This window comes from Ostrea edulis, chromosome 7, assembly GCF_947568905.1.
Source record: "Ostrea edulis chromosome 7, xbOstEdul1.1, whole genome shotgun sequence".
NCBI classification, from domain to species: domain Eukaryota; kingdom Metazoa; phylum Mollusca; class Bivalvia; order Ostreida; family Ostreidae; genus Ostrea; species Ostrea edulis.
Window position 1 is genome coordinate 76,632,150 of NC_079170.1, and position 9,446 is coordinate 76,641,595.

Here is a 9,446-nt window from a genome sequence, read left to right on the forward strand (position 1 = left end):
ACGCGGTTGTCCAAATCGACAGCATAAATATAGACATGATATGAAATAGTTATTATAAACCAATCCGATTACCTAACTCATAAACATATGTGAAGACAGAATGAAAGAAATATATGTCATGATACATTGGACCTGGTTTTAGACACCACTGATGAAAGCTGATGTAAACATCTAAGAACAGTCGAATTTTATTTTTTACTGATAAAGCCTATCATATGCCTAATTAATGATATCATTATCATAAACATCCTTTATTTAAATTCATCACTTTTTTTAAATAAAAAAAAAATCTTTAATTACTTATTTTGTATAATTTAGTATGAATCTCTCCCCCCTTTCTCTCTCTCTCTCTCTCTCTCTCTCTCTCTCTCTCTCTCTCTCTCTCTCTCTCTCAAAATGATACATGAGATCTAACAAACACATTAATCGTAAAATGGAATAAAAAAACGTTTTTGTGACAATATTTTTGGTTCGTGGTATCTTTTGCATTACAGTGGAGTATTAATCATGTGTACTTATACTACCTTTACTATTATTACATGCAGTGCGGTTATGTACATGCATATATTTTTTTTAATTTTATTTTTTGTGTGTATTTCTGACTGTTTTGCATTAGGATACACGGTGGTACTTACATGTAATACAAATAAGTATTATCATGTTCAAAATGTCTCGTGTATGAACATTAATTGCTCATACTAATAGTGTATATTTTGCTCTTGTTTCGTTCTTTTCTTTTTATCATCATTTTTAAAAATAAACATTGCACATTGAAATGTTAACAATCATGTATGTTGTATGCCCGAGAGGGCCCTAATTTGGAAAAAAATCATATTCTATTCTATTGGTTCGAATTTCCTCTCAAATCAAATAATATTTATTTATTTAAAGTCGGACATTACCATAAATCTACCGTTATTTTTTTTTCTAAAATGGTGAAGAATTAAATATTATCATAAACAGTAATTCATTACATGGTTATTTCGTGTGTTTAGAACAACATTGCACTCTACATTGTAAGACAAGTTCGATCACATCATGAAATCAATGTAAATAAAAACTCGGAGTAATTAACGTTACAGTCGTTCATATAATCGTTCAAAGGAGGGTTATATATATGTAGATATCAATATGTATTATGTGCATTTATCATTTGCCTTGCATGTTTACTAACATTTTCTCCTCACTAACTATCATCCACAGTGTATATGTACCTGACGTACCACGCCCTTTTCCTTTTCGCGTTTAGCGCGTGTCCTGTTAGTTTACCGAGCTGCTTGATAAAATTATCATTAAACTGCTTGCTTAAATGTATAAATTTTACTTCGAACATTTTACATTATCTTTTCATTTATAATAACAACGTTAAATGAAGCTGTGAATACTTACATATCGACTCGAAGGTTTTTCATCATTTCCGCCATATGAATGCGCGCGCATACGGGCGCGTCGGAAATATTCATGTGTGTTAATGGCAGACCGATAAAACTGTGTGACTGTCTAACACACAATCACATTTTACCTTCCATCAGAGGACTTTTACCAAATTTCACCAAATGATTGATATGGACATTTTATGACAATCCCGACAATTTTCTTCCGAGGACGCGAAAAAAGTCCTCGGGAGAAATTTACGTCCTCGGACTATTGGTGTTTTTTCACATCATGGTCCTCGGGAGATGGGTAAAATCAACACACACACACACACACACACACACACACACACACACACACACACACACACACACATATATATATATGTTTACATTATATCTACATTTATTTTAACTTTCAATAAGTTAGAATGATAGGTGAGTACATGTACCGCTGTTATAGGCATCACCAGAATTAATTTAGCTAGTGGCGGATCCATGGGGGGGGGGGGGGGGGGGGGTATTATAAGAAGTAGGTATAAAATCGTTGTAACGGTACATGTACTTTGCTTTTTGAACACTGATAAATAAATCAGATAATCCTGATATATAAATGTCCGAAATCATAGAAATGTATCACAATACAAAATCGTTGACTAAGTAGTGTCAATGGATTTATTTAAGGTTTCATGTCCAACGAAGCGTAACGATTATGATTTACGAGGGTAGATTGTTAATTAATTGGGAGTACACAATGACTGAACAGTGCTTTACATTCAATAGTCGTGTATATCTGGTCATTAAGTGGCTGGGGAAATAATTAGTACTATGCGTGAGGGATGGGAATGGGACGGGGGATCCGCCCATTCGCCACTGAAGTTATTATTTGCAAAATAAACATCGTATAGTTAAATTCTTTTGCGTATACAAGGTATTCAAAATATTAACGTCATCTATTTTATCATCCAATGAAATTAAAATGATAAGTGAAGACTGTTTTATCCACACAACTTGTGTAACTAATTAGTGGTGGATCTCGGGGTTAATACATTTGTAAGTAGACCTAAACATTTGCGATAACATTGCTTTGCTTTATGAGTAAAAAATATTAATAAAACATTGATACACAAATGTCGAAAATCATAGAAGTTTATCACTATAAAATCGCTCGAGATGTTTAGAACACTTAGAGCCGAACTTCCCTAGAGTCGAGACGTCTGTTAACCGTTTATTCGGACACGCCTGTCAAAGTCTTTTCGACGCTTAAGGTAAAGGTAGCAATCGGAGAAAGTACTTTGACTTGAGAATGAATACGATTGTAGAAGGGAGGGAAAGATGGACCGAAGCATGCATTTTGTAAAACGATTCTTGTGTTGTTAAATAATCGAGAATCTTATTTGAGATGTCTGATTCGGTTCACTAAACAACTTAGCATCACCTAGCAGAGTTCATCTTTCACCGTAAGCACTTAACACTAATTTTACAATATGTAAACAAGTTGTAAGCTAGGCCTATTCCGTAATGGCAAATAAAACTCCAAATTACTCGCCCTTGATTACAGGTGGCGCACGATCCGTTAACGTCCAAGGCGTTTCTAACCTCAAATTTAAGAGAGCGTTGGAAGGACACGTTTAGATAAGAAAGTTGTTGAATATTTAGTAACGACGACGGATTACGGTTCGTAGGACCTCACTGCGCTTAGAGACGAACTTAGAAAACGCATTGCAAGACTCTCTGGGCGGAAAGGAAAGCACGTTGAGAGTTTCAGCTGCAACCGAATTTTCTCTGTCACATCGATTAAATAAAGACATTCAATACACATTTAACGTTTTTCATTATAAACTACTTCGTGATTAAGTTTACATGCTTAAACAGTAGAATTAACAGCAGTAGTAGGTTGAATATAAAATATACAATACATCATAATTCTTTATAAGTTGTTCAATTGCATATGTTTAAAACAATATGATGCGGACCCCCCTCCCCCTCTCTCTCTCTCTTTCTCTCTCTCTCTCTCGCGATCGAGGATTAAGAGTATCAATTATTAAATATATCCATATATCTCTGAATTTCTATTATTAAGGTGTTAAAATGTGTAGTAATAATGAATGTATATGTATAACTTCTCTTTATGAAATAAAATTCACGATAGAGAAGACACATGTATATGTATACAGAGTACATATATCATACACCTTAACTTCACAGTTAACAGTTTATTTGCTTGTTTGAACTTATATCACTTACGTGATGACGTCACGGTAAGTAAACAGTCCTTGCGATTAACTTTTTTATTAGTCCATAGGGCAAGCGAGAGCATAAAAATTGGCAGGTCAAATAAATTTTACTACCCCATATGCTAGGTGTACAATAAGGATTCAAAATTTCGAGTTTCTACATTTTAATTGAATATTACAATTTGGATTGCAAGTTTAAGACGGAAGTTCAAGCTTTCTTTCAACTTCTAAATTCACGTCTCCATCCATATACTATGATTGATATACTATGAGTTGGTTGTACTCTGCGTGAAAAGCACGACTGTATCCTGCGCATAGGAATGGTTGTATCCAAATGACGTTTGTCCATGGTGTTGCAGGAAACTGATGTAGGCCTACATAATTTGACCCGTGTTTACTTTCACGTATAAGGATTTATCACGTGTATACATGTATGTACCATGACAGTTCCTGATATGAATGATTTAATACTAAAAGACATCACTTAACAAATGTAGTACACTTTTCAATTTGAATGTTCATACTTCAGATTGAAATCAAAGTTACAAGTGCATATTGAAAAACATAATGCAATGCTTTTTAAAAATAAAAACCACAATGAACAATAGGTCTACCGGGGTATGTGTGGCTTTTATTATGAACACAACATTGTATATATGAGAGTGAAATTTGTATTTACTTCACTTGGATAAATTTATAGCTTTATTAATTTGCATTTAATTTTGATAAAAGGAGATATGATTCAAATTTTATTTCTAAAAAATTCAGAAATATCTTAATCTCTTGAGATGCATTTTTCTTCTGGTTTGCGCCAACAGTTAAAATAAGCTAGGACTGGTATTCGTTTCTTTGACGTATTGGACTGTACTTCCGTGGGTCAGTTGATAAACATGACATAACAACATAACTATGGTAATGAAAACTTTGATAAGTTATGAAAGTTTGACAATTTCATCCCATATTTTGATTAATTTCATACGTATTGACTATATTGAAGAATCCAGACTCGTTTTCCCTGAAATTCAAACAATATTTTACAACACGTTTTGAATTATAACAAAATTAACAATGAAAGTAAAGTGATGAAATTAATTTACAATCCAGTCATCAAAAACGAAAACAAGACCTAGGAATATTCACTGCCTTACAGTTACAGTCTGATTATAGCCACCCCTCCATTACAGTCGCGTCATCGTACCGAGTGACGACGGAAGGGGAGGGGGGGGGCGGGGGGTGCTGTTAGCAATCGCGTTCATTCATATTTTGACGAACTTGGTTAACTCTAAAATTAATTTTTAAATGACATCTGTAATATATTTTTGTACCATACTTCGTTTATATATTGATGACTCAAATTTCCCCTGTTCGATTATAGATCTAATCTAGAAGGGGGGGGGGGGGCGAGAGTCATATAATTATAAGATCATTGATGACTGTATCACTAAGGATTGATAAAATTTCAGCATAAAACATTCATGTAGAATATTACGATCTACAGAGGAAATGTTTACCCCCCCCCCCCCCCCCCCCCCCCGTAAATACTTTCTGCAACAAAGTCGTCATCTGATATCTGTGAAGTCGGACTGAACTGAAGACTGAAGTTTATAGCGCACGGCGCTGAGTGGAACTTCAAACAATCGTTGTCGCTGTCACATATGATGACGATGAACCAATTGAATTTTTGAAAAGCTTCATATCTCGGGAATTCTATCCCCACTCCCTATTTGCACAACAAAAACCTTACAATCTCTCATAAATCTTATGTACACCGGAAGTCAACAAGGACGTAAACGAGTCTTGCGCCACCTATGTTTGAAATAGGGGAAACAACTGACAAATATTCACAATTCAACAACATATCACAGGAACTGGTAATTTAATATGTAGTAATAATACTGCTACCCTTTATAAAACCACAAGGATGGTGGGTGACGATAATTTTAAGAACTATTTTGAAACGAAGTTTTGAGTGAAGTATCAGCCCTTGTAGCCCCCCCCCCCCCCAATAGCAGCTGATTAGGGGATGGTACGGTATATGGTATATACCCACACTATTATTAATACAGACAAAATTACCGGTTCCTGTGAACATATTTTAGTACCTGACGACATATGAAGGGTTGTGAATAGTGAATGTGAGCAACTGCATGTGAATGCACGGTCAATGGAAGTTGATGTAAATAGATACATGTAGTATGTGTATGTATATATATTTATACATGCACATACTATATATTTACATTAACTTACAGTGCCCGTGTGTGAATGAGTATTTCATAGTGTTCTTGTCTGCTTGTTGCAATAATATAGTCCAGTCCAATTTTATATGGATATTTTTGTGCAAGGGTTATATGTATACAATTAAAATTGCATGGGGAAAAGTTTAGTAATGCAGAGCTCTAATATCTTTTATTATCTCTCATGTTTTTTAGACATTTATTCACAAACACATAGGCCTACACATAAGAGTTTATAATTACTATATATATTTAAAAATTAATGTTATGCCTTGGCTTTTAAGTACATTTTAAGAATCATGACAAATAACACTTTTTAAGATACAATTTTCTGTTTTATTGTTATATTCATGGAATAAAAATCCCATCCTGTGTTTTATTTGGGATATCTATTCCCATTCATGCTCAAATAGGATATTTACTGCCATTTCATGTTCATTATGGGACATTTCCTCCTATGGGACATTGTATCCCATATTAAGTTTAAATATGGGAGTTAAAATCCTATGGGAGAAATTATATTTTTTCTCCCATAGGATTTTTGGTGGGAGTGAAAATCCCCCAAGTGGGATTAAAAATCCCTCCAAAATCCCATGGGATTTTTTGATTTCAGGTGAAATATCTTAAAAACTACAATAGGTACAAGTGTAAATGTTGGTGCATGTCTTGTGAACATAAAATCCCATCTTTTTTTGTAAAGGGTTTATTTGTATCCTTAATAAAAGGGTTGGCGAAACTCCGGACTTTTGTCGTGTCCAGAGTTAAATGTCGCACTGTTTTACGTTTGTTGACATTTGATCAATCACTGTCATGCGACATTTCGTATATCGATGCGAATATTCCCGTTTATTACAAAGTAACGCTCAAATGACGTGTCTAAAAATCTACAGCGAACCGTACGCGCATAAATTTGACGCATGTGATGATTTTTTATAATGTCACCCGTTGTACCGTTACTAGATACCATCACCCTGGAGCGCGTGCTTTCTATTCTCAGAGGGTAACAATATGTTTTTTCAAATGCCTCTCGACCAATCAGATTCGAGTATTTTACATGAAAGCATAATACTATAAAATATGCATATGTTGTGAAGATTGCTACTAAAAGTTTATATTAGTATTGACGTACGCCCGTCCACGATTAGGAAAACTGGGGTAACTGTAAGGTGATGTAGACACTCACTTAGTATTCTCTCTCTCTCCCTCTCTCTCTCTCTCGTCAAGGTGTTCTTGATAGGTCAGGCCTATACATGTAACATGCACGAAAATACATGCATGCTATTGATTAGAATTATTTTTTAAAAGGGTCTGTTGTAGTTGCATATATTGTGCGTCTCTTGGAAACAGACATGTAACATCATTTTTTCGGGGTGGTGGGTCGTAGGATAAATCGGTAGTTAATTAGCAAATGAAAAGAAAAAAATTCTGCCTGATCTTTGAAATTCTCAAATCGTCGGTAATCCTTCGCCACATGGGTTCAACTCAATATATTCTTATTCATATGAAATTAATAGATCATGGTCATAAGGAGGAGGGGGCGAGCTCTCGTCCATTTCAATTCATGATTTTCGAGTTTACATTTTTCTCATTCAAAACTATTGTCAAAAAGAGTGGGTGGATCACCCAATATATCTGTATTCACTTATGAAAATAACAGATATTGATCACTGACAAAATAAAGTGCTCTCTCCCTTACGATTCTAGTGCCCGGGAAAAGCAGTTAAATATACCACATTGTCTATACACGTACTCAAACAACTTCCCAGAGTCCATTTGAAGAATAACTGATACCTGTTCCGGATATATACATACACATTTGATGTGTTTACATCAGTAAAACTAAGCACTGCAATGACATACCCACGGACCCATGTAATTTTCATTTATCAAAGACGAACACTATATGGAGAGAGAGAGAGAGAGAGAGAGAGAGAGAGAGAGAGAGAGTTGGAACTACTCTTTATTGACAATTTAGGGGAGTTATTTAAAGATATAAACACAGACGCATTTTTGTTAGGTTTTAAATATATTTGCTATATAAAATATACCATCTGAAGTCACACGCAGATTACTTGACGTGTTTTGCTGTACCCAAGAAAATGGTATTCCATTCATGCAATATTTCTATCGTTTAGTATCACACTCTATTCAATATATTTTGTAAATACCCACAACAGGCAGACATATTTTATTCGTATGTACTGTAACATGTGTATTATACATACTGATGTTAGCAAACCTGTTATATACATGTAGTCCTTAGTGTACATGGCATAACAAGTAATTTTATCCGACTCTATCGACGTTTTTAATCAAAAGTGTTTATATTCATAATCCCCAAAAAAAAAAAAAAAAAAAAAAAAAAATGAAAATTCAAGAACAATTTTATTTTGCATAATTCACTTGAATAGGAGGACATCGAACAGCGCCTTCGAAATCATGATTGCGTTCTACTCAACAATTGTTGGCAAATACATGCATTATTTTTACTCACTCTAATTAACACAAGATTATTCCGCAAAATGCACAAGGTAAAGTTACATGTAAATACATAATGTATTTTCAACAAGATGCCAGTTTCTGATAGTCTTTGATTTCAATGAGTATTTTTGTTTGTATAAAACGTTAAAATTGTAATTTTTAGAAAAATCAGGGGACTGTAAAGGCTATAAGGTCGATGACGTCGTTCCGAAAAAGCTACCGTCGGAAGACGGCGTCAGAGTAAACAATGCAATATTGTAACGTTATTTTCTCAATATCAGCAACAAATAATATACATGTTATATACATGTATTAATGAAGCGAGAAAATGATCTCCTTTCTACCTGCAAAATATGGCCGGCTTTTGAATAATGTCTCTTGTTCTTTACTAACTCCATAAATACTCACGGAAATAACAACTTGCAGTTAAATCACCGCATCAGTCGTTATACCGATCGTTTAAATAAATAAAATATAATCCTAAAGATAAAATAGATAAATAATTTTAAAAAAATACATTTGGAACAACCAACGTATCAACTACTCTCAATAAGACCAAAAGCAAGAGTAAGTATCTGACGTCAATTCTTCGGTATCTATACTAATAACCAAAAGATCAGCGGGAAATATCGATTATCGATCATGTGACTAGATCAAGATACTTGATAGTATCACTTTAAAAAATCGTCTTTGCTTAAAGACCAAAAAAAAAAAAACACCGTACGGTTGCTCCACGGATGACTGAATGTGGGCGGAGCTTATCTATGGTCAATGTTATTTACCTGGAATTTACCTGGCCAAGAGATCGGTTGTTGTGTATATTTTTATGATATACACAGGAAATTTCTCAGGTTATTACAAATTATACTTAGTGTCTTGATTTGTGCACACACAAAAAATAATTAAAATTTCTACCTACATGCATACCGCATTTCTATTTCCCGTAAACCTTCAAACTTGGTCATATTTATGTATTGCAAATGACAGGTTTAGCCCATTTCTAAACCTTTGCTTTTTAAAACTTCTAATTAAATTGTAATATATCGTATATAAATAATTTCCGAAATATAATATTACCCGGCCTTTCCGGGCACTTCCTGGTGTCCTGGGAGTTCGCG